Here is a 27,510-nt window from a genome sequence, read left to right as displayed (position 1 = left end):
ATTGTTATACTCCCATCATTGAAGTTCAAAGTGCTTGCTGCTTTTCAGATTTCTCTCCTTCATTTTCAGCAGCCAGAGACCCCATAAATCACTTTTTCAAAAGAAACATCTGAAGCAAATTTTTGATCTCTTCCCGTGATGGAGTTCCATATAGAGTCCTCGTTTCAAGAGCCTTCCTCACAGTGGCCTTCCTTGCTGAAATATCATCAGTCAGCTCCAACAGTTTGGTGTATAGTAAAGTCATTAGTGCTAAACAATTTATTTGAGCTGTGTACTGACAAGACTTGGGATCCTGATGAACTTCAAGTTACAGCTAGTGTGATAGATGATGCTTTAGACTTAATTGATTTTTAAAATTCTCTCAATTCAAGGAAGATCCTATGAAGCTGGAAAACAGAAAATATAACTCTCATACTCAAAACAAGATGGAGTTAGAACGGAGGGAATGACAGTCAATGAGCTTATCATCTGTGTTAGGGAAAATTTTCGATGGCACTCTTCAAGCAAGAGATGAAAAATATCAATATTTCCCTCCACAGATGCTCTCCAATGTGTTAATTTGTTCCAATAGATTTTGCTTGTTGTTTACCATGTAGCAATTATCCCTGACCTCCTACTTTATAAACTTTACAATCAAGGTGTCATGGTCCGGTCTGTGAAGTCTGTATTCCGGTTCACGGTCCGGTCCATCGACCCTTGCTCCAGGTTTTCCTGTCTACCCTGTTTCTGGCTTGTTGAGTTCTAATTGAGTCAGCTGATGCTCGTAGGGGCTGGCTGCATAAATACCTTCAGAGACCAGGGTGTGGCTGCTGGATTGTTCTTGTCCTTACTCCTTGTATCCCTTCCTCCGCCTTCTGTTTCCTCGCCTGAAGCCCTGCCTTGTCTTACCGGTAACTCTCGCCTCGCCTGGATTTCTCACCTTGCCTTGTCTTGCCGGTAACTCTCGCCTCGCCTGAAGTTCTCATCTCGCCTTGCATTGCCTGAAGCCTTGCCTTGTCTTGCTGGTAACTCTCGCCTCGTCTCGCCTGCAGTCTTGTCCTGGAGCCACCCTGTACCTAGCTCCCTTCCTGTCCCTTGCCTCTGCCCAGGTAAGCCAGGCCATCTCGCCGTTACCTGCGGTTGGTTCCGTCCCTTCCTGTCCCTTGCCTCCGTCGGGTAAGCCAGGCCATCTCGCCGTTACCTGCGGTTGGTTCTATCCCTTCCTGTCCCATGCCTCCGTTGGGTGGTGATCCACGCCCTGCCCAGGTGATCTGTGCCCTGCCCCAGAGGAGCCTGCCCAGCCTCAAGCCTGAGGACGGCATCCTCCTGCCCAGCCTCAAGCCTGAGGACGGCATCCTCCTGCCCAGCCTCAAGCCTGAGGACGGCAGCCTCCTGCCCAGCCTCAAGCCTGAGGACGGCAGCCTCCTGCCCAGCCTCAAGCCTGAGGACGGCAGCCTCCTGCCCAGCCTCAAGCCTGAGGACGGCAGCCTCCTGCCCAGCCTCAAGCCTGAGGACGGCAGCCTCCTGCCCAGCCTCAAGCCTGAGGACGGCAGCCTCCTGCCCAGCCTCAAGCCTGAGGACGGCAGCCTCCTGCCCAGCCTCAAGCCTGAGGACGGCAGCCTCCTGCCCAGCCTCAAGCCTGAGGACGGCAGCCTCCTGCCCAGCCTCAAGCCTGAGGACGGCAGCCTCCTGCCCAGCCTCAAGCCTGAGGACGGCAGCCTCCTGCCTCCAGCCTCCAGCCTCCTGCCAAGCCTCGCATCAAGTCTCCTACCTCCAGCCTCCTGCCAAGCCCCGCCTCAAGTCTCTAAGATTCCAGCCTCGTCCTTGCCTGGTTCTGGGGTCTGAGCCAGAGGCAAGACCCAGGTACTGGGTCCTTGTCCAGTCTCTGGCTCGGAGTCCAAGCCCAGGCTCCTAGCTTTTTAGTCCGGTCCTGTTCCAGGTTCCTGGTTTTCCTGTCCATGTCCTTGCCATCGCTCTGTATCCTAGTCCTGTCCCTAGTACTTCAGTGTCTGTGTTTTGCACTTGGGTCCGTTCCCCCACCCCCTTATTGACACAAGGTCAACCTATAAGAAGCATTTTAAACTGCTTGAGGAATACTTCCAGTGCTTTCATTGCAAAATCCTCCATACTGATTGGCAGAATAGGAGGATATCTACATCCTTTGCTGAGCTAAGATTCTAAGCATCGAGTTTCTAATCACTCACAACTAGCTCGAGTGGACAAGCATGTCATTTGCATGCACTGCAGTAGCACTGCAAAGTAATTCCTATATTCTGTTTCTGAAAATTCACTCTATTGACTTTGAAATGGAAATTAATTTTGGAAATGGAGTACAATATACGTACCCAGATAAACTGCACATAAAGCCCCTGATTGAGACAAAGTAGTTCTGTACAATATGTTAAACTTGCAGATTATGAATACAACAATGAAAGCTTCAGATGTTACTCAAAAATATCTTAAAAATACTTTTACAGTTTTGTAATTTGGTTGCCCTAGTTCCATGTATTTGCATTATGATATGTGCATTTATTTTAATTGACTATTCTGTCTCAAAGATAGTCTTATTTATTTTTCTAATGAGTTATTTAGTTTTTCACAGCCTTTATTTAATTTATGACTGAACCTTTCTATGTTCTGTCTACTTGTCCCACAGATAACCTATGGGTAGCACTGTGATGCAGCAATTAGTACTGTTGTCTCAAAGTTCCAGGTACCCATGTTGCGTGCTAACCTCAGGGATTGTCTTTGCAGGATTTCCACAGACCCTACTGCATGGTCTACTCATGCTCCCAGTTCCTGTGTTCTGATACATAGCCTCATCATAAAAACACTAGTTTTGAGAAAGAGTCACACTCGTATTTTTAGATGAAGGCAATGATTTGGAAATTGAAATAAATTATTCTAATTCAGTAAGCAACAATGACACTTGTGAAATTATTAAACATCAATTCCAGAGCTGAGTAGTGCTAGAGATGTTAAAAGAATTAATGGAAGAAAGAATTGGATTTATAAAATGCATTTCACAACCTCAGATTGTTCCCATGCACACCACAGCCAATAAAATATTTTACCTGTGAGGTTATTATTATTTATATACAAACCATAAGATTTGACAAGCAGCAATTGGTGACTGTCTGATTTAATGATATTGATTGAGGACAGGTGATTGTAAATATTCTAAATACCTTCATCGTAGGACATGACGTAAAGAAAAACAAACATTTCTTACTGATTGGAAAGAATGTGGAGGTGCTTTCAGTGAGCCTAGGCAGGCAATCTCCATTGAACCACTATGAGTTAATTGTCTACAAATAATTATGGAAACTAGCAATTGTTATTTAAACCCTATTATATGACAATGAAAATACTGGTGACCTTCTTACTTCATTACTGAAATTAATTTTTTTTGTAAAGTTTAATTTGAGCTTGTGCTGTTGACTTAAAACTACAGCAGGTTCTATTTGTTAACAAGTTTTGCCACCAAGGTTATTTGAAGCAAGTTAAAGCTTGGTGACACATGCATATTTTAGCATGTTCCTTAGACCATCATTTCCATGGTTTAAACAACCAAGACTTCATTCTTTATGATAACCTTGGTTATTGGCTCTTGGCCTGATTATTTTACAAACTGATTTCTCTAGTCCAACTATGTGTGAGTTCGATATTTTGTAATAACAAGGTTGCTTTTTTTCATCTCCAGCATTCTAGAAATTACCAATTAAGATGCAATAACCATTTCTCCTTATGGCAGCTTTGTGTTTAAATCTTTTAGTTTCAACTGGTTATTAAAGGATCCTTTTTTAAATTTTTGTTTTGGAGAACAGGTTTCTAGTTCATTGTAGAACACAGTTTTATATTAGGAGATGAAAGTTTTAAACAGGCACTATCATAAGGTTTAAAGATAAAATTTGAAGGTTATTGCCCTTGTGTTTGGTGACTTTATGTAAATCTTTATCTTGCATCTTCTGCTTCTATTCCTTCCTTGCTGCTTTTTTCTCCATATTTCACTTCTCCTATAACCTTTGATCTACTCATTCCAATTGGTCATCCTCCTTTTCCACACTCCCCTTTAACTTATTTATCACAAATTAAAATGAATGATTTTCTGTCTTTGTGTTTTTTTTGTTGTATCTCTTGCACAGGCTGGAAATAAGAATCACAAGAGATTCTGCAGATGCTAGAGACCTTGAGCAACACACAAAATGCTGGAGAAACTCAATGGGTCAGGCAGCACCTATGAAGGGAAATGCAGGCTGGAGTAACAACATCTCATATTCCATCTTAGAGGTCTCCATCCTGATGGCATGAACACTGATTTCTCTAACTTCAAGTAAGCACTCCTCTCCTTTCCACTCCCCTCCTATCAGATTCCTTCCTTAGCCCTTTACCTCTTCCACCTGTCACTTCCTACTTACATCTTTTCCTTTCATCCCTCTTTCCTCATATGCCTACCTTCCCCCTCACTTCAACTCAGCTCTCACCTGCCAGCTCGTGCTCCTCCCCCTTCTCCCACCTTTTTATTCTGGCTTCCTTTCCAGTCCCGATGAAAGGTCTTAGCCTGAAACATCCTCTATTTAATTCCCTCCATAGATGCTGCCTGACTTTCTGAGTTCATCCATTTGTGCATATTGGAAATTAGAGTCTCTGTTTCCTAATCTGATTTTACGATGTCTCATACACCAAGATTATTGAAAATTCTGTTGTTGTAGCATAGCTGAATGGAACAGTTCAAGAAGTTCAAAGTATACCTATTATCAATTACGTATAAGTTATACAACCCTGAGATTTGTCTGTTTACAGGCAGCCACAAAACAAGAAACCAGAAAGAACCCAATTTAAAAAAAGGACAACGTCCAATGCACAGAGAGAGGAAGAAAACACAAATCATGTAAGCAATGGAAACATTCAAGAATGAAAATGATTCAACAGACACAAAACCTGGACCAGATGGAGCAGCCCCATAGCTTAGTGACTTCTATTTTGGTCCATCTTTTTGTTTCATGGCATTAAACTGTACATTGGGTTCTAACTGAATTCTAGTTTTCATATATGTTTGAAGGTTTCTCCCTAGACCAGAGGTTCCCAACCTATGGTCCACAGACACCTTGATTAATGATGGGGATCCATGGCTTAAAAAGATTGGGTATCCCTGCCTTAGACTGTATTCAATGGCACTGCTCTACATGTGTGATCACAAATTCAATATATATTCAATAAAATACAAATAAGTTACTTATAAAGCAAGAAAAAGATTAAGGATATTTCGACTTAAGTTTAGATTTGATGCAGACTGTTTTTTAGTTGCTCTCAATATAGATGGTGAAAGAACTCTGTGGAATTTAGCAAAAAAAAAAGCAGAGCGATTGAAGTACCAGTAAACTTGCTTTAACACAAGTAGGCACTATTAGAAGTGTTACGTACAAAGGAGAAATAATTATTAAATTGCATCAGTGCACATGTAATGCTATTATTGATGATTCTAATCATACATTCAGTTGAGGGTATGCATCAAAGGACTTGAGGGAAAGGTGAGCGAAACATTCTACCCATGCATTAGCTATTGCTATGACTAATGAGATCATATTTGAAACATGATATGAAGTTTTACAAACTGTAGCTTCAAAAGGACACTGCTGTGCTGAAGAGCTTTCAGAAAGCCGCTATGATTAAAGGATTTTGAAATGTTAAGCCATGACAGCTGTAGCATAGAATGAAGTCCAAAACTATTTAATAAGCAAAGTATTCTCAATGGAAAAAATCACTCTGATACACAAATTATTCTGGATGAGGAGGAAAGGGTAATTGTGTTTTAAAAATTAACTTTTCTGAAAACTGCAGGCAATCCAATTATCTAGAATTTTAACCTTCACCAAATCATTTCACATTGATGATGTTTTTCAGAAAGTCTTTGACTCAGCAGTGGTCAGAAATTTAAGTAGTGACTACGTGACTGGTCTGTCTGCAAAGACTGGCAAGAGGCAGAATATGATGAGGCCCGTGAATCAGTAACTGATTTTCAAGGCCTTTCCAATATCAACAAGGCAGGTCAGGAGATTACAGAACCCCTCTGGATGAGTGCAGCTCCAAGTATACTCAAAATACTCAGTGACGAAGAGCTTGAGATGTTGGTGATGAAACATGTCAACTGCTGCCTGAGAAGTGACTTAGATCCGTTCCAATTTCTCTACTGGAGCAAGAGGTCCATGGCAGATGCCATCTCAGTGGCTCTTCACTCAACCCTGAAACATCTGGACAGCAAAGATGCCTACATCTGGATGCTCTTTATCAACTACTGCTCAGCAGTCAATACCTTCACCCCCTCAAAGCAAGCTCCTAGACCTTGGCCTCAATAATTCCTTGTGGAATTAGATCCTCAAGTTCTTCACTTGTAGACCCCTGTCAGTTTGGATTGGCAACAACATCTCCTCCACAGTCACCATCAGCACAAGGCCATGTGCTTAGCCCTATATCCACTTGTTTTACACTTATGACTGTGTGGCTAAGCACAACTCCAATGCCATGTTAAAGTTTGCTGATGACACCATTGTTGTTGGCAGAATCAAAGATGCTGATGAATCAGCATGCGGGAGGGAGATAGACAATCTGGCTGAGTGGTGCCATAACAACAACCTCTTACTCAATGTAAGCAAGACCAAGGAGCTGACTTTTGACTTGAGGAGAAGGAAACCAGTTTTCCTCGGAGGATCTGAGGTGGAGAGGGTTAGCAACTAAATTTCTCGGTGTTATTATTATGGAGTACCTGTCTTGGGCCTAGTGTGTAGGTACAATTACGAAGAAAGCACAGCAGCACCTCTACTTTCTTAGGAGTTTCCAATGATTTGCTGTGACATCTAAAATTTTGACAAACTTCCATAGATGTGTAGTGGAGAGTATATTGACTGATTGCAGCACAGCCTGGTTTGGGAACACCAATGTCGTCAAATGGAAAATTCTACAAGAGGTAGTGGATACGGCCCAGTTCATCATGGGTAAAGCCCTTATCACCACTGAGCACATCTACACTAAGCGTTGTCGCAGGAAAAGCACCGTCCATCATCAGGGACCCCCACCATCCAGGACATGCTCTCTTCTCACTGCTGCCATCAGGAAGAAGGTGCAGGAGCTTCAGGACCCACACAGGTTCAGGGACAATTATTACTGCTCAAGCATCAAGCTCTTGAACCAAAGGGGATAACTTCACTCAATTTCACTTCATCATTGAAATTTCCTTCAACCTATGGAGTCATTTTCAAGGACTCATCATCTTATGGTCTCAAATTTTATTGTTTATTTATTTATTATTATGTATTTCTTTTTGCATTTGCACAGTTTTGTGTCTTTTGCACACTGGTTGAAAGCCCAAGGTTGTGCAGTCTTACATTGATTCTGTTTTGGTTTTTATTCTATAATGGATTTATTGAGTATGCCAACAAGAAAATAAATCCCAGGGTTGTATATGGTGACATATGTGTACCTTGATAATAAAGTTAATTTGTACTTTGAACTTTGAAGAAACAATGCACTTGTTCAGCTCCCAGTCTCTCCTTTCAAGTGTTTCCTCTCTTCATACTGATGCATGGCATTTTCAACATTACCATCTACAAACTGGATTGTTGCAATTCAACAAGCTCTCTTTAATAAGCTTCAGTGAAACCATGACCTCTACTAGCAAGGAGAAGAGAGAAAGATGCACATCTGAATTATTAACTTCAAGTTCCCATCAAAGTGTCACACCATTACATAAAGTTTCATCATCATACAGTATAGAGTCATAGAAAAGGACAGCACAGAAAATATTCTTCAGCTCATCTAGTCTCTGTTAAATCATTTAAACTGCCTACTCCGATTATCCACACCAGAAGCATAGCCCTTCATACTCCTACCATCCATATACATATCTAAACTTCTCTTAAATGTTGAAATCGAGCTTGTGTGCACCACTTGTGCCGACAGTTCATTCCACAGTTTCACAACCCTCTGAGTGAAAAAGTTTCCCCTTACATTCCCCTTAAACTTTTCACCTTTCACCCTTAATCCATGACCTCTAACTGTTATCCCATCCAACCTTAATGGAAAAAAGCCTACTTGCTCTACCTATACCCCGCATAAATTTGTTTACCTGTATTAAATCTCCCCTCAATCTTCTATGTTCCAAGGAATAAAGTCCTAACCTAGTCAATCTTTCCTTACAACTTGCATCCTCCAGTCCTGGAAACATCCTTGTAATTTTCCTCTTTACTCTTTCAACCCTACTTACCTGTAGGTAGTTAACCAAACTGGCACACAATACTCTAAATTAAGCCTTACTAACGTCTTAAACAATTTCAACATAACATCCCTTTCTCCCGTACTCAATACTTTGATTTATGAAGGCCAATGTGACAAAAGGTTTCTTTACGGCCCTAACAACCTGTGACACCTCTTTCAATGAATTATGGACCTGTACTCCCAGAACTCTTTTTTTCTACAGTACTAGATCCAAGTCCCAGAACTCCCTACCCAAAAATACTCTGGAAGTACCTTCTGCACTGGCACTGTAGGGGATCAAAACAAGGAAAAATGGGCAGAAACAATGTCTAGTGGCAGTAATGTCAGCAATGTTCTATCACCTTGAGACATCTGATTCAAATTCAGGGAAGCCCTGTCATTACTTCAGGGCACAAGACCTGATGAAACCAAGTAATTGATTGGATAATCGACATTCTCAAGTTCTTTTATATAATGGTACCCAGAGCTGATATGATAAAAGTATCAATTCAGATGCTAGGCTGCACTTACTGGTGCAGAATTCCAAGCAGAAATAACAGCCCTAATCTTTGCAGGGGAGTGACGTATTCAATGGTAATGTTTGGGTCTACAGATCTTGCAATTGGACTATTACTTCTCTTCAGTCTTCATCCATAGGCTGTTTATCAAAGTCCTTATGTCATCATTTAGAGCAGAACATGCCTGTGACTTTGCACCTCAGCGAACCGGGACTCGCACACCTCATGAAGATTCTATGATTTAATTTGGTCTCTACTATACGTATGTGAAGTGCAGGTTGGGTGTGGGAGTTAACAGAGTGTTATATAAAATGCAGAAGTCACCAAACTTCAGCTCTTGTAGGCTTCAATGTCTCAACAGAAAGAGCACTACAGAAACAATAATTTCAATGGCTAGCGGAAACCCCCATTGGAAAACCAGAAAAAAATCTGTAAGCCAATTTAAAGTAGTGCCAATCCACCTGTGAACTGTATTCACTGCTGCGGAAGCTAAATTTGAAACAGCTGGAAAGGTCTTATTTATAGTTTCAACTAGAGCATTAAGCCAGACAGATACTCAGTATCTGAAGAGGAAACTTCTAAAAGGAGGTGCCTCGCTCATCTGATTGTGTCAGTTCAGCTTCTCTTCTAATGTATAGAGAAATATTCTTTTAATTTGACTGAGTTTCTTCTTGCTATTGTTGACAAATATCAAGTCCTTCTGGAATATTCATTGTCGCATCCATCATAAGTTGTTCCTTAGAACGGATTTTTGTTTCTTTCTTGAGCTATGCCACATAGATTAAATCATCAAATTACTCCAGGAGTCATTTCCTTTATAAACCTTAAAAAGTGGTGATCCTTTGATAGCAGTATTATCTGAACAACTTTTGTTATCAGAGCTTTGTACTTTCCGAGTGAACCAAAGAGTCACATCAGTGCTATGATAAGAGTGATCATGTCAAGGCATGGCTGTACAGGATCTTATGCTCTAATTTTGTTCAAAAAATCATGAAATTTTGTTCAAAGGTTGAACCTTTTTTTTCTCTGCCTGCTGATGATAATACACAACAATAACTGAAGGCTTGTCTGCGTATGAAACATTGCCTATTCAGGAAGTAATGTTATCTGTGTAACCCAAAAATTTAGCATTATCATTTGGTCTCCAACAGTAAAATTTGTTATAGGCTCGTCTCCCCATTTTCAAATATGTGGTCAAAGTCTATCTGAAATATAATTGAATTCGTAAGGACAACAATAATTCTGAATTAATCTTTGTTGTAAGGTATTATTCACACTACAGCACAAACTATTTGACAAAGAGCAAATAGGCAATCAGGGGAGAGACAATAGTCTATGGGATTAAACCTCTTAAAAGCTTATTGGATTTATCAGTTTCAGTTAACCAGGGAAGAATAGATTTTGGTTTTATCTTAACTTCTGCTTCAGTGCATCTTTCTATCTTCTCATGCAAAAAAAAAGGATCTAGGGCTTCACTGAATCATTTAGAAAATAACCAGAAATGCAGAAAATTACCATGTTACCTTGAAATTGAACAATGGAGTGGAATAGTGGCCATAATTGGAGAAAAGGAAATATCTAAAATCTTTGTAGCAAGTATGTTAATGGGGAAATGGAATAAGATATCTGTCTAATGTAGTAGTTTTCATTAAAAATAATGTTCTAGTTTAATGATTTCGATGTCATATTCTCATGAGTAGGACCAGTCAATGACATAACAATTTGAGGGATCCAATGCCAAGGGATTTCTCTATTATACTTTATACTTTATTGTCGCCAAACAATTGGTACTAGAACGTACAATCATCACAGCGATATTTGATTCTGCGCTTCACACTCCCTGGATTACAAATATTAAATATAAAAATATTAAAAATAGTTAAAATTAGTAAATATTAAAAATTTAAATTATAAATCATAAATAGAAAATAGAAAAATGGGAAGTAAAGTAGTGCAAAAAAAAAACCTAGAGGCAGATCTGGATATTTGGAGGGTATGGCCCAGGTCCGGGTCAGGATCCGTTCAGCAGTCTTATCACAGTTGGAAAGAAGCTGTTCCCAAATCTGTCCGTACGAGTCTTCAAGCTCCTGAACCTTCTTCCGGAGGGAAGAGGGACGAAAAGTGTGTTGGCTGGGTGGGTCGTGTCCTTGATTATCCTGGCAGCACTGCTCCGACAGCGTGCGGTTTAAAGTGAGTCCACGGACGGAAGATTGGTTTGTGTGATGTGCTGCGCTGTGTTCACGATCTTCTGCAGCTTCTTTCAGTCTTGGACAGGACAACTTCCATACCAGGTTGTGATGCACCCTAGAAGAATGCTTTCTATGGTGCATCTATATAAATTAGTGAGGGGTTTAGGGGACAGGTCAAATTTCTTTAGTTTTCTCAGGAAGTAAAGGCGCTGGTGGGCTTTCTTGGCAGTGAACTCTGCTTGGTTGGACCAAGTCAGGTCATTTGTGATATTGACCCCGAGGAACTTAAAGCTTTTGACCTGTTCCACTTGCGCACCACCGATGTAAATTGGGTCGCGATCCGTTACTCTTTCTGAAGTCAACAACCAATTCCTTCATCTTGCTGACATTGAGGGATGGGTTATTGTCTTCGCACCATGCCACCAGGTTCTTAATTTCCTCTCTGTACTCAAACTCATCATTACCCGACAATACAGCCTACAATTGTTGTGTCATCAGCAAACTTATATATTGAGTTTGATGGAAACTTGGCTACACAATCGTGGGTGTACAGTGAGTACAGCAGGGGGCTGAGTATACAGCCTTGTGGGGCACCGGTGCTCAGAGTGATTGTAGAGGAGAGCTTGTCCCCTATTTTTACAGCCTGGGTCCTGTCTGTGAGGAAGTTGAAGATCCAGCTGCAGATCCGAGTGCTAAGGCCCAGGTTCCAGAGTTTAGGAATCAGTTCATTTGGAATGATGGTATTAAAGTCAGAGCTGTAGTCAATGAAAAGGAGCCTTACGTATGCGTCTTTATTCTTCAGGTGTTCTAAGGAGGAATGTAGGGCCCGAGAGACGGCATCTGCTGTTGACCTGTTGCTCCGGTAGGTGACTTGCAAAGCGTCGAGGTTGACTGATAGGCTGTGGTTGATGTGTGCCATAACCAATCTCTCGAAGCACTTCATAGCAATTAATATCAGAGACACAGGTTGATAGTCATTCAGGCATGCCACCTTGCTCTTCTTCGGCACTGGGATTATCGTTGCCTTCTTAAAACACGAGGGGATCTTAGACTGAAGCAAGGAACAGTTGAAGATGTCAGCAAACACTCCAGCTAGCTTGCTTGCACAGGCCTGGAGAACCCGTCCTGGGACGCCATCTGGGCCCATCGTCTTCCTTGGATTTATATTCAGGAAGGCCCTTCTAACGTCCTCCTCGGTGACGATGAATCTCGATGCCACCAGGTCCGGCTCATCCGGAGGGAGCGGGGCGCTCCTCTTCTGTTTGAATCTTGCGTAGAATACGTTAAGTTTGTCAGGAAGAGAAGCGCCACAGTTATTGATACTCCCAGCCTTTTCTTTGTGCCCAGTGATCTCATTTAGACCCTGTCATAGTCCACTGGCATCCCTTTGGATAGCCTGGGCTTCCAACTCGGCTCGATATTGCCTCTTGGAGCCCTTAATGGCTTTCCGGAGTTCACGCCTGGATTCCGTGTAGTGACTGGTATCCCTGGACCTAAAAGCCGCAGCTCTAGCCTTTAAAAGGGACTTGACCTCATAATTTATCCAAGGTTTCCGGTTAGGGAATACCCGGATCGTCTTGCGAGACACACAGTCTTCTGTGCATTTCCAAATAAAGTCCGTGACAACTGAGACACACTCATCGAGGTTAGCTGCCGAGTCCTTGAATACTAACCAGTCTACCGATTCAAAGCAGTCACGGAGGACCTCATCCATTTCCTCCGTCCAACACGACACTACTTTTGACACTATGACCTCCCATTTCAGTTTCTGTTTGTAAGCCGGGAGGAGGAGTATAGCCTGATGGTTCAATTTTCCAAAGTGAGGTCGTGGGACAGAACGGTAGGCATCCTTGACTGCTGTGTAGCAGTGGTCAAGTATATTCGGGCCTCTAGTGGGGCAGGAGATATGCTGGTATAACTTTGGCAGCGCCTTTCTGATGTTGGCCTGGTTGAAGTCCCCGGATGTAAGGAGCAAAGCCTCCGGATACCTGGTCTCAAGTTCACTGATGTTGGCATACAGTATTAATTTACCTTCAATATCTCAGCTGGAATCTTTCAGTTTTGTTAGATTATTATTAATCATTGCTGCAAGTGAATTTTTTGCCTCTCATGTACCTATGTTCATTTCATCTGTAATGCAGTCAGATTGAATGTTTAAGTGGACGTGAACCATCACTTTACCAGAGACAAGGACTGAAGGTTTCAGTGTATTAGTTCACATATGACCAAGAGGTAATGGTCATTTAGTGATATATAAATTAGAATCATCATTGCTTGCAGATCCCCTTAATCTAATATTCTCTGAGTCATTGTCTTAGGGGTATTCAAGCTAGGTGAGGCAATTTTCATTGTAAATGTGACTTTATCTGCAATGAAGCAAATGGTAAGTAAGGCAGAAGTGAACAATATTATTATAAACATAAATATTAACAAGTAAAATACAGCAAGAACAACATTTCTTCCTGAAGTTTGAGCCTGTCTTACTCTGAAAATAACAATGCTTTCTGGATGTATTATCCCTGGGGAATCTATACACCTACCTGAAATGTTGCTGTAGGAAAGATCCTCACCACCCAGGCCATGCTCTTTTCTCACTGCTGCCATCGGGTAGAAGGTACCAGTGCCTCAGGACTTGCACAACCAGATTCAAGACCAGTTACTACCCCTCAATCATCAGGCTCTTGAACAAAATTACACTCATTCTATTTCTGGTGTTCCCACAGTCGACGGTCTCAATTTAAGATCTCTTTATCTTGTTATTTCATTTTCTCGATATTTATTGCTATTGATTTATAATTGCAGTTGCACAGTTTGTTGTACATTGATCATGCTTACAGTCACTGTTCTATAGATTTGCGAAGTATGCCCGCAGGAAAAAGAATCTCAGGGTTGTATATGGTGACATGTGTGTACTCTGATAATAAGTTTTACTTGGAAATTTGAACTTTCAACTTTTGGGTAATGAATCTATGAGATCTTCCTCAAGTGGACAGGATTTTTTTTTTGTTTCTTTTCAGATCTAACTATGTGTTCTATCTTTTCAAAACATCTCACCTCACCTTCCTGTTGTGGTGTAGGGGTACTGTGGTGGAACCATGTACCAGTCTAGTGTAAGGGTTCCACTCATTCTGTGGGGATAAATCCTGCCGGGGCAGGTTTGATGTTATTTCAGGAGATGTTGTTTTAAAGTCTTGTTTCCTCTCTGGGTCTTGATTGCCACAGTCCTAGTGATAACCTGGGGAACAAGACAAGGAGGTTTCCATCTAGGATGAAAACTGGGTTCAGAATTATTTTTATGGAAATTCTTTTCTTGGACCCAATCTTGTGTCTCCAAACCGTCTTGTCAGATTCTTTCGCTTTCTCTTGAATTCCCATAAACCCTCTCAATTCCTTGAGCAGAGCTGTATCTGGTGTAGGTGATGGTTGGCTTGCGTTAGCAATTAGGGGTGTATTTAGGTGAACATTGTATATTAAAAATAAGGTGTAACATGCTTACATACTCCTATTTTCACAATTGGCAGTTTGTTTCCGGATATTTGCACTTCAGGGACAGCGTAGCCTATTTTATCTTTAGAGTAGACCAGTTTTGCAAGCCTCCTTAATCTCTTGATTCCTTCACCTCACCGTGCCACATGATTGCAGCTGAAATGGACTGCTGTACGCCACTTCTTTACCTGGTCCATTTTTGACACCTTCCTCCCCTTTCTCGATCTCTCTGTTTCTATCTCTGGAGAAAACTTCTATTGATGTCTTTTATAAACCCTCTGACACTCACAGCTACCTGGACTATACTTCTTCCTACCCCTTTACTTGTAAAACTGTCGCCCCCTTCTCCCAATTCCTCTGTCTGCCCTGCATCTGCTCCTAGGATGAGGCTTTTCATTCCAGAACAAAGGAGATGTTCTCCTTCTTCAAAGAAAGGGGCTTTCCTTCCTCCACCAACAATGCTGTCTTCAACCTCATCTCTTTCATTTTGCACACATCTGCCCTCACCCCTTCCTCCCGCCACCCCACCAGCAATAGGATTCCTCTTGTCCTCATCCACCACCCCACCAACCTTCAAGTCCAGCACATAATTCTCCATAATTTACAGCATCTCCCATGGGATCCCATCACCAAGCACGTGTTCCCTCCCCTCCCCCCCTTTCTGCTTTCCGCAGGGATTGCTCTCTATGCAGTTCCCTTGTCCATTTATCCTTCCCCACTGATCTCTCTCTCCTGGCACTTATCCATGCAAGCATAACAAGTGCTACACTTGCTCCTACTCCTCCGTCCCTACCATTCCGGGCCCCAAGCAGTCCTTCCAGGTGAGGTGACACTTCACTAGAGAGTCTGATGGGGTCATCTACTGTATCCAGTGCTCCCAGTGGTGACCTCCTGTATATCGGTGAGACTCAATGTCGATTGGGAGACCTCTATGCCAAGCACCACTGCTCCATCTGCCAGAAAAAGCGGGATCTCCCAGTGGCCACCCATTATAATTCCACCTCCCATTCCCATTCCAATACAGGTTTCCACCGCCATCCGAAGGTAGAGACCACTCAGGTTGGAGGGGCACCACATATTCCATCTGGGTAACCTCCAACATTGATTTCTCCTGCCTCCAACATTGATTTCTCCTTCCAATATTTTTCCCTTCTCCCCTTCCCTCTTTACCTATTCCCCACTCTGGTCTTTTACCTCTTCTCACCTGCCTATCATTGCCTTCTTCCCTTTCTCCTGTGGTCCTCTCTCCTCACCTATCAGATTTCTTTCTCTCCATCCGTTTACCATCTGGCCTCACTTTCTGGCTCATACTTCTTTCCCCACCCCCCACCTCTTTTAGTCAGACATCATCCCCCTTCCTTTCCAGTCCTGAACAATGGTCTAAGCCCAAAGAATCAACTGTTTATTCATCTCCATAGACGCTGTGTGACCTGCCGAGTTTCTCCGGAATTTTGTATGTGTTGCTCTTGATTTTCAGCATCTGCAGAATCTCTTGTGTTTATGGTTTGTTCCATAGACAGAGATTATTTGCAATCTCTGTTCTATAGAATGATTGTTTTTAACTTCAAACTGATTACTGCTTTACATTTACATTTTAAGAACTGAAGGCTGGCTTCTGTTTACAACCAGAAGCTAAACAATGTTCGTTGGAAGTTTACTAGTGTAAGGGGGTTTTGTCTCTTATGTTACTGCGTAGGCTAATTAAAGTGGCTTCTTTGTTATGTTATACTTGGGAATGCTTCTTTGTTATGTTAAATGCTGAAAAAGTCTCTAGCCAGACATTTGCTTGGGTTAATACAGATAGCAGGGTGCTATTAGCCAATGGGTATCCATGTTATTGGTTTTTTTGGGTGATAATGCTGTCTCATATGACTGGGAATGGGGGTTTTTGGCGGGGAGTCGGAGGAGAGACGAGGAGTCGGAGGAGAGACGGGGAGTCGGAGGAGGGACGGGGAGGACGGTAGATGTGCGAAAAGGCTCTGGTCGATCACTCCGGGTGGTCCCAAGCCGTGAGTCGACAGGATCCGGCTGGTCGTCAGGAATTTATTGAGCTCCAACAGTTGTGCACGAAGAACTTGGACTTTGTTAAGTCTGGAGCCTTTTTTTTCCATTACTTCCTTTTCCGTATCGAATTTATATTAATTTCATAGACTTAGTAATATCTGTAAAGTGTACTTGGTAAAACATACTGTGTGTGCTGGCTGATGATTGATGTTTGGGATTGATTCAGGCGGCAGTGGTGCAGCGACCGATTCAGTGGGAAGCGTTCAGGCAGGTGCTGGGCGGGATTTCCCCTAGACATATACGAGCCAATATAGCTGAGCGTTACACTTACAACCTTTTGATCTTGCAAATGGCAGCTTCTGTGTTTATAAAGTCAGCTTGGCAATATATTAGAACCCCTGGCCCAGGAAGCGAATATCCATCATACCCTTCAGGTTAGTCTGTCACTAGACCTGGGCTTATTACTACCAAACTGCCAGTGGGAGTCAAAAATGTCTTAGTATCTTACAATATCTATACGACATGTTTGTCGAGGTTGAACAGTTAATGTGTGGAAGTGATAAGATCTGTGCAAGATTATTGGGTGTGTGTTTTCTGGTGGATGAATGCCAGAAGAAATGAGCGACAGACGTTGTTGGAATGCTTTGTGATATTTCATGAACATACAATTCTACAAATATTTGCTGAACTGCACCCACATCCTTGGAATGTCAATACTCCTGGCATTTCCCTTGATAGTGACCTTTTCTCACTGTCATGGTGTGTCTGGAGAAAAACCCGAATGTCAGCAGACAGAGGACCTCTCTCCTTTTCTCACCCTTTGTCCCAACGTGTATAGTGTGGTGTTAGAGAATCCTGTGGTCTACAATATCCTCAGTCAAACTACTAAAGGTCTGTGGATCAACTTTCACAATCAAATGCAGAATAGTTAAAGGCTTGCATTTTGACTTTAACCCATGCTGCATAGTTTGAATTGGTCTTACATATTCAGAAAATTAGACATGTTTAAAGTGAATTAAGTCAATAAGTAACATGACTACTGTAATGCTTATTAAAGCTATGATAGTGCAATGGGACCAGAAAGCTCTGCTAGCTGTCTGCACTCTATCATATCTCCAGGCTTTGTTTGAGTGCTGTTGAATTTCCATGTGTGTCTATACTGGTGTGGTGGTTAGGTTTGCTACTAGAACTGTGCACCAGTGTGGTTTGTTCGTAACCAGAATTGTTCACCAGTGTGGTTCAGCATATAACAGGGCCAAGCAAATAGCATGGATCGGTATGATGGGGGTTAGGGTGGTAGTTAAGTGTGAGACTGGAACTAGTGACCAGGAATTCAGTCACTCACGGGGGTGGGAGGCAGAAATGGGGACGAGCATTGACTGATGAATATGAGGAGCTGGGGCTCGAGTATTGCAGTGGTTCGTATGAAGCCAGAGCCTCATGAAAAGCCGTAATGGTGACAACCTGTCTCACAGCTTAGGAGCTCAGGCACTTTGACATCAACATTGCCACACTGAGTGAGTCACAACAGGCAGGAAATTGCTAGTTTAACTGACAAGGTTGTGAGTAGGGGCAAACAGGAAGAGCTTTGCTGTGATGGTGAATGACTTGGTATCTCAGCAATTCTCCCTTGTGGAAAGCCTTATGACCCTGTAAGTAAGGCATCCTCGATCCCGAGGGACTGGCGCTGAAGAGACTTCATTTTGTCCTTGAAGGTTCGAATAAATCCATCTGACATGCAAGGTAACTAGAAAATGACTTCCTTGCTGGGATTAATTTTTCAGAGGTGGAGAGCTTAGTTTAGCTGCTTCATTTTCTTCTGACCTTTTAGATCAACAAATACTTCATAGGCACAGTAGCTGCATTGGTTACCTTGTCATACAAGAGACACTGAAATTAAGTCATTCACTACTAAACTTTACATACCTGCCAAGCATATGTATTTCAACTAATTTCATTTTAAAAGTTATATACAGAAATGCTACTACAACACAAGTGTATTCACTCAGCTTCATAAATGACATATTCACAAGTCTACTGTAGTATTAATAAAGCTGTCACAAGTTTTTGACCATAAGTGGCAGTAAGACGTAACCATTTCATGTTTGTACAGCTTTATCTAGAATAAACCAGCTAAAGTTCATTGATTGAAATGAACTTTACAAATAATTTGCTTAATATAGACCTAATGGAATGAGAAGTTTCTGATTAATGGGAGAAACTCAGACTGGAAATTGAACATTATATCAAAGCAAATGGCTGATATTTACATAAAAAGCATGAAGCCGCCTTTTTTAATGGCTGTAAATCCTAGATGTTAATTATGCAGTAATGATGTGTATTGCTGACCTGATAAGTTGGAAGAGGGTCAAAATGAGATCTCCACTGGTTGCTCAAACTGTGCTGCAATGCCCAATCCACCTTCCTTCATACGAGGTAGACAGGCGCCTGGATGCTAATCACAATGAGAAAGCTTTTGCTCGATTTGTACAAAATGAGGCAGATGTGACCTAAGATTGATCCCTGATTTTGGGACCTGTGGAAAGAGTTGTGTCACCACCTCCACTATCTTCTCTCCCTCCCCCTTCCCTCTTCTTCCATTCTGGTTCCCCTCTTACCGCTCTTCTTCTCCTTAGCTGCAGATCATCTCCCTAAGGTGTCCCTTCTCCTTCCCTTTCTCCCATGGACAACTCTCTTCCCCTATCAGATTCTTCCTTGCCCAGCACTTCAACTTTTCTACCTATTACCAACTCACTTATTACTTCATCCCCTGCATCAGCTATCACATTCTATCTTGTATTTCTTCCCTCCCCCCACCTTCTTATTTTGGTTTCTTCCTCATTCCTTTCCAATCCTTCTGTTGGGTCTCAGCCCAAAACGTCGACTGTTTATTAACTTCCATAGATACTGCCTGACCTGCTGAGTTCCTCCAGCATTTTGTATATGTTGTTCTGGACTTGTCAGGATCTCTTGTATTTACATGTCTCCAATGCTGTGTTTCCTCCCTGTGAGAAAATGCTTTCTATGTGCATGTTGATGATTCAGGAATATCTAGCTCCCCCCTGCCTACCACCTTCTCCTGGCAGATGCAGAGTCAATGGCATAAGTGGCAGAAAGGAGGAGCATTGTACAGATTATTTGTCCCTCTGTAAAAGATGCTCCTGGTGAGAAGAATGAAACAGCCAGATCAGATGTGTTAAAGTACTTGTCACACATCCACTGTATCCATAATTTACTTTGTTATTCAAAGTCAAAGTAGTTTATTAATATATTCACAGGTGCAACGAAAAGCTTACATGCAGCAGTATTGCAGGCACATGGCTTCATATAACACAACAGATTCTGCAGTTGCTGGAAATCCAGAGCAGCAGACATACACAATGCTGGAGAAACACAGCAGGTCAGGCAGCATCTATGGCGTGGAAGAAGTGGTCATCATTTTGGGTCGAGACCCTTTAGCAGGACTGGAAATGAAGAGGGCAGAGGCAAGAATAAGAAGATGGGGGAAGGGAAGGAGTACAAGCTGGCAGGTAAAACCAGGTATGGGGGAACGGTGGGTAGATTGGGGGGGGGTTGCTGAAATGAGAAGCTGCAAGGTGATAGGTGGAAGAGGTAAAGGGCTGTAGAAAAAGGAATCTGACAGGAGAGGAGAGTGGACTCTGGGAGAAAGGTGGGACGGAGGAGGAATTAATGGGCAGGTGAGGAGAAAAGAAGTGGTTCAATGTTCAAAGGTCAAAGTAAAATTTATTATCAGAGTACAGACATGTCACTTCATACAGCCCTGAGATTCTTTTTCCTGTAGGCATACATAACAAATCTATAGAACAGTATCTGTAAGCAGGATCAACAAACTGTGCAAATGCAAAATTAAATAAATAGCAATAAATAATGAGAGCATGAAATAACAAGATAAGGAGTCCTGAAAGTGAGACCATCGGTTGTGGGAACGTCAGAAATAGAATGAGTATAGACATCCCCCTTTGTTCAAGAGCCTGGTTGAGGGGTCTTGAACCAGGTGATGTGAGTCCTGAGGCACTTTTACCTTCTGCCTGATGGCAGCAGCGAGAAAAGGGCAGGGCCTGGGTGGTGAGAATCTTTGATGATGGATGCTGCGTTTCTATGGGAATGATTCATGTAGATGTGCTCAATGATTGAGAGGGCTTTACCCATGATATACTAGGCCATATCCACTACTTTTTGTAGAATTTTCCGCTCAAAGGCATTGGTGTTCCCATGCCAGGCCATAATGCAGCCAGACAGTGCACTTTCCACCACACATCTAGAGAAGTTTTCCAAGGTCTTTGATGACATACCAAATCTCTGAATACTCTTGAGGAAGTAGAGGTGCTGTTGTGCTTCCTTCGCAATTATATTTATATGATGAGTCCAGGACAGGTCCTCTGAGATAGTGACACCCAGGGATTTACTGACATTCTCCACCTCTAATCCTTCAATGATTACTGACTCATAGACCTCTGGTTTCCCTCTCCTGAAGTCTACAGTCAGTCCCTTGGTTTTATTGACAGTGAGTGGGAGGTTGTTGTTATTACATCACTCAGCTCAATTTTCAATCTCCCTCCTGTATGCTGATTCATTACTGCCTCTGATATGGCCCCCAACAGTTGTGTCAAGAGGGGAACCAGAATGTGGAAAGGAAAAGGTGAAAAGGGAGAGGTGGAAAAATGACTAGAAGTTGGAGAAATCGATGTTCATGCCATGAGGTTGGAGGCTACCCAGATAGAATATGAGGTATTTATTGTTCCTCCAGCCTAAGAGTGGCCTCATCATGGCAGTAGTTGAGGCCATGGATTAACATATCAGAATAGGAATGGGAAGTAGAAATTAAATGGGTAGCCATTGGAAAAACCAGTCTGTTGTGACACATAGAGCGGAGGTGCTCAATGAAGCAGTCTCCCAATCTATGTCAGGTCTTACCACACTGAGAGCACCAGATACAGTAAATGATCCCAACAGACTCACAGGTGAATTGTCACCTCACCTGGAAGGACTGTTTCGGGCTCTGTATGGTGGTGAGGGAAGAGGTGCAAAGGCAGGTGTAGCACTTGTCTTGCTTTCAGGGGTAAGTGCCAGGAGGGAGGTCAGTGGGGAGGGACGAGTAGATGAGTACAGAGTTATTTAGTGAACACATGAATGGATAATTACATTTTCGTAACAGTGCATAAATCAAGTCCAGGGCTCTCATGTGTTTTGGGAACAAGATACAAGAAAGTTTCACATATTGTTAACACTGCAGCCAAGCAGAATTAAGAAGATGCAATTATTCACTGCAATTATGGCAACTTTGGGAAATAACTGGGACTGTACATGATAGTGCAGACTTAGTAAGTCAAACGGCCCGTTTCTGTGCAGTCTTTACCCCATGACTCTATTTCATTCATGCAGTTAAAATGTAACTGTCCAGAAATAGGTTGAATTTAATAGTCTGAAAAAAAAGATGATAGTGATTGCAATGTGGGACTAAGTGCTTTTTTGGTTCCAATAGGCATAGCAGTTGGACCATAGAGTCATTATTTGAAAGGAGCTGAACAAGGCAAGGCCAAACTTCTTTTGGTCCTGACAGGTGTAGTGGGTGAATCCTGGAACAGGGGTTTAGCCAAGCTGCCATTTTGAAATAGCCATTGTGAGAGTGGCTTTTGTTGAGATGGAAGTGCTGAGGCTTTGGTTCAAAAGGATTCAGCAAGTTGCTGCACTGATAAAGGTAGGGCCTCTTACGTTTCTGTGTAGTTTTAGTGTTTAGAGATGGCAATCACATGCTCCTTTTGTAATATATGGGAAATCAGGGAAATCATAAGCATTGCTGGTGACTATACCCTGTGGGACGATGTCTACATGGTGTCCAGTTTGCAGCTCCTGACTGACCACTCTGAGAAGCTGAACTTGCAGAAGCATCCATTATTGTTGGGAGCTTTGGTGATGTAGTCACACCTAAGATGCAGGTAGTTGGGTGACCACCAGGAAAGGCAGAGGGAGTAGGCTGAGAGTACAGGGTTCCTCTATGGCATCCTCATCACTAGCAGGTATCTCATTATGAGTTCCACCGGGGGAGATGGCCTTTCAGAGGAGACCAACAGCAGTAGCGACCATATCAATGACTGGCTTGGATCCACAGCAGGGAATGGTGGAGATGAGAGTTGTGGTGTTATGAAATTTGATGGTTAGGGGGACAGACAGGAGATTCTGTAGCCAAGATGGTGGGTTGCCTTCTGGGTGTCAGAGTTGAGGAACATTTGCTCAGATGTGGGTGAGGGCCTCAATGAGTAATTTAAATCAGTATTTACCAAGGAGGACATGGAGGATCGGCAGATCAGTGCTGAGCATATTGGCATGCTAGAGCATTTCAAAATAAAGGAGGAGGTGGTTTTGGGTCTCTTAATGAGCATTAAGGTGGAAGTATCCACAAGGTCTGATGGGATATACTCTAGATAATTGAGAGAATCATGAGAAGAAATTGCTGGGGTCTTGACTAATATCTTAATGTCCTCTCTAGCCACATGCAAGCTTCCATAGGACTGGCGAGTAACTAATGTTTTTCCAGTATTCAAGAAGGGAACCAAGAATAATCTTGGAAACTTTAGACTGGTAGGTTTCTTGTTAGTATCAGGGAGGTTACTGGAGGGATTTTTTAGGGATAGGATTTATGAAAATTTGGAAAATTATGGCATAATTAGAGAGAGCCAGAATGGATTTATGCAGGCAAGTTATGTCTTACTAACTTGAATGTGTTTTTGATGCGGTGATGAGGTGGAGCCGGGGATGATGTCTACATGGATCAGGTAAGATGTTTGGCAAGGTATCACATGGGAGGCTCATCCAGCAGATTAAGATGCATTGGCCCATAGATGACAGAGAATACTGGTCAAAGGGACTTATTCTAGCTGGAGGTCTGTGATCAGTGGTGTTACGCAGGGACCTGTACTGGGACCGCTGCTGTTTGTGATTTATATAAATAACTTAGATTAGAATATAGATGGGTGGGTTAGTAAGCTTGCAGATGATATGGAGATTGGTGGTGGTGTGGATAGCATAGAAAACTAGCAAAGATATAGACCAGTTGCAGATCTTGGTGGAGAAATAGCAGATGGGGTTTAACCCAACCAAACGTGAAGTGTTGCACCTGGTGCACCTCAAGGGTGTGCGCTTAGCCCACTGCTCTACTCTGTATATACACATGATTGTGTGGCTAGGCATAGCTCAAATACCATCTATGAATTTGCTGATGATACAGCCATTGTTGGTAGAATCTCAGGTGGTGACGAGAGGGCGTACAGGAGTGAGATACGCCAACTAGTGGAATGGTGCCGCAGCAACAACCTGGCAATCAATGTCGGTAAGACAAAAGAGCTGATTGTGAAGTTCAAGAAGGGTAAGATGAAGGAACACATACCAATCCTCATAGAGGGATCAGAAGTGGAGAGAGTGAGCAGTTTCAAGTTCCTGGGTGTCAAGATCTCTGAGTTCTAACCTGGTCCCAACATATCAATGTGGTTATAAAGAAGGCAAGACAGTGGTTATACTTTATAAGGAGTTTGAAGAGATTTGGCATGTCAACAAATACACTCAAAAACTTCTACAGTCGTACCGTGGAGAGCATTCTGACAGGCTGCATCACTGTCTGGTATGGAGGGGCTACTGCACAGGACCAAAAGAAGCTGCAGAAGGTTGTAAATCTAGTTAGCTCCATCTTGGGTACTAGTTTACAAAGTACCCAGGACATCTTCAGGGAGCAGTGTCTCAGAAAGGCAGCGTCCATTATTAAAGACCCCCAGCACCCAGGACATGCCCTTTTCTCACTATTACCATCAGGTAGGAGGTACAGAAGCCTAAAGGCACACTCTCAGCAATTCAGGAACAGCTTCTTCCCCTCTGCCATCTGGACATTGAATCTTTGGACACTGCCTCACTCTTTTTTAATATACAATATTTCTGTTTTTGTCTGTTTTTTAATCTATTCAATATATGTATACAGCAATTGATTTACTTATTTATTATTATTATTATTATTATTTAATTTAATTTATTTTTTTTTCTCTGCTAGGTTATGTATTGTATTGAACTGCTGCTGCTAAGTTAACAAATTTCACGTCATACGCCAGTGATAATAAACCTGACTCCGATTCTGAAATGCACGGAGACAATTAAAGGCAAGATTCTGAACAATGCTGATGAGCAGAGAGATCTTGGGATCCAAGTTTGTAGCTCCCTGGAACTGGTTACATAGGTTACTAGAGTGGTTAAGAAGGCATATGGCATACCTGTCTTTTTTAGTCGAGGTATTGAGTTCAAAAGTTAGGAAGTTATTTTGCAGCTTTATAAAACTTTAGTTAGGCTGAATCTGGATATAAATTGTATATGGTTCTGGTCACCCATTTATAGGAAGGATGCCAATGCATTGGAAATAGTGCAGAAGAGGTTTACCAGGATGCTGCCTGGATTAGAGGGCATGTGCTATAATGAAAGTTTGGTCAAATTTTGGTTGTTTTCTCTGGAGCAGTGGAGATTGAGGGGAGAACAGATCAAGGTTCATAAGATTATGAGGTGCACAGATAAAGTATACAGACAGTATCTCTTTTTTTCCCTGGGTAGAAACGTCTAATACCAGAGGGCATATATTTAAGTTGAGAGTGAGTAATTTCAAAGGAGATGTGAGGGGCAAGATTTTTACATAGAGAGTGTTGGCTGCTTAGAATTCGCTGCCTGGGGTGGTGGTAGAGGCAGATATATTAGAGACTTTTAAGAGAAATTTGGATAGGCACAGGAATGTGAAGAAAATGGAGCGATATGGACATTGTGTAGGCAGAAGAAATGAGTTTAATTAGCCACTTGAGATTAATTTAATTGGTTTGGTATAACATTGTGGGCCAAAGGGCCTGTTACTCTGCTGTACTGTTCTATGTTCTGTCTTCTGTGTCTGAGGAAGTGGCCCAAAGAATGGCAGGCATTTTTTTTCTCTCAGGCAAGAATGAGGTGTTGAATTTTTTCTAAGTTAAACCAGGGTAGGACTTGGACAGAGAGACCTTGGGGTACAAGTTTACAGTTCCCTGAAAGTGACAACATGAGTAGACAGGGTGGTAGAGAAGGCATTTGGCATACTTGCCTTAATTGGTCAAGGTATTGAGTACAGGAGTTGGGATGTTTGGTTACAAATGATGAGACTGCACTAGGCCTCTAACACACTCTGTACTTTAAAAATAAAACTTTAAAAACACATTTCCTTCAAACCTTTTCCCTCTCAACTTAAATCTATGCCCTCTAATATTTTATATTTTCACTCAGCGATGGCGGTGGGGGGGGGGGGGAAATAGATTCTGAACACCTACCCTATCTGTGCCTGTTTAGTCAAGTTGCCCCTCAGCCTCTGGTGCTCCACAAAAAACAATCTTCTTGTGTCCAACTTCTCCTCATAGCTAATACATGCCAGTCTAGGTAACACCCTGGCAAAGTACTTTTGCACTGTCTCCAGAGTCATCCATCGATCAGAAATGCACACAGTTACTCCAATGGTGGACTAACTAACATCTCATATACTGTAGTTCCAAATGACCTTGTGACTTTCATACTCAGTGCTCCAACCAATGAAGGCAAACATGCTGTGCACCTTCGTTACCACCCGTCCACTTGTATTGCCACTTCCAGGGAGTTGTGGAAGCTGCAACTCTGCCATGGATAGTCCCACGCCCGGCTGTGAAAGGAGGGGGGTTGGGAATGTGGCTAGCATCCCCATCCTGTGAAAACCCAGTGCTACAGAAACACCAACAGAGGCTCCAAAGGCCTCGTTCCTGGGGGAGGAAGGATCTTGGAAGATGGACTACATCTGGGGACAATTTGAAAGGCTGGCTCAGGATAGAGGACATTGGTGAGCTGTTAATAGCTCAGTAGGGGTGATGGGCTTCAGAAGATGAAGGTTGAAGTTGTACCCCCAAAGTGCAACAGCCCATACTTGCGTGAATTGAACTCCACTTACCTTTTCTCTACCCAGGTTTCCAGCTGATCCGTATATTCTGCAGTATTATTTAACAACCTTCCTCCTAGCTACAACTAGACTAATTTCCATATTATCTGCAAACCTACTGATCAAACCATCTACACTTCCATCCAAATTATTATTATATATTAAGAACGTCTAAGATCTCTGCACTGATTCTTGTGGATCACCACCTGCCACAGGCCTCCACCACTACCCACTGTTTTCTATGGCTACACATAATGGAAGGTGTTAGCTGAAGTGTTAAGCTCTAGAATGGCAAAACCGATGTATACAATAAGAGAGCGTTTAGAGGATGCAGTCCAACAAAAAGACTTGTTTAAAGCTAATACTCAAGATTAACATACTTTTTATTTGTAATTTGTTCTATTAACTCCACATAAATATTTTGTTCTATTTATTTATTGAGATACAGTGCGGAACAGGCTCTTGTGGCCCTTTAAGTTGCACTGCCCAGCAGTCCCTCAATTTAACCCTTGCCAAATCATGGGATCATTTACAATGACCAATTAACCTATCAACCAGTATGGCTTTGGACGATGGGAGGAAAGTGGAGCACTTGGAGGAAACTCACGCGGTCTTGGGGAGAACCCACGTGGGAGTTGAACCTGGGTCTCCTGAACTGTAAAGTACTGTGCTAACCACTACACTACCCTGCCACCTACGTACATTACTGTAATCTTCCTTGCCTTCCACTCACACTATTATTTTAAATCTGTTTTAAGTTCTCATTTATTCATTAACTAACCTAAAGCTTGTGATTGTAGGGCTCATATCATTAACGAAAAGGAACATTTCACCAAAGTAGACTTACTGTTGAGTAGTAAGTTAAAATTTAATAGCTTTGAAATCAAGATATGCACAATATATTTGGTTTCTCAGCTTATGTGTGAAGTATAAATCTATGGTCCTTATTCAGCAAAGTATATTGAGACAGAACCTAAAACAAATGGCCACATGAAATGCAAGAAAATACTCTTTAAACATTCTTGATAGCAAAGTCTTAATGTAGGAAAAGCACGCTGTTGCTTTATGGGCTCCCTCAGAATGCAGAATCAAGCTGCAGTGTAAATCTACTCAG

The sequence above is a fragment of the Mobula hypostoma genome, chromosome 15 (assembly GCF_963921235.1).
Source record: "Mobula hypostoma chromosome 15, sMobHyp1.1, whole genome shotgun sequence".
Classification (NCBI taxonomy): domain Eukaryota; kingdom Metazoa; phylum Chordata; class Chondrichthyes; order Myliobatiformes; family Myliobatidae; genus Mobula; species Mobula hypostoma.
The sequence above is the reverse complement of the archived record's forward strand: the minus strand, read 5'-3'. Positions refer to the sequence as shown.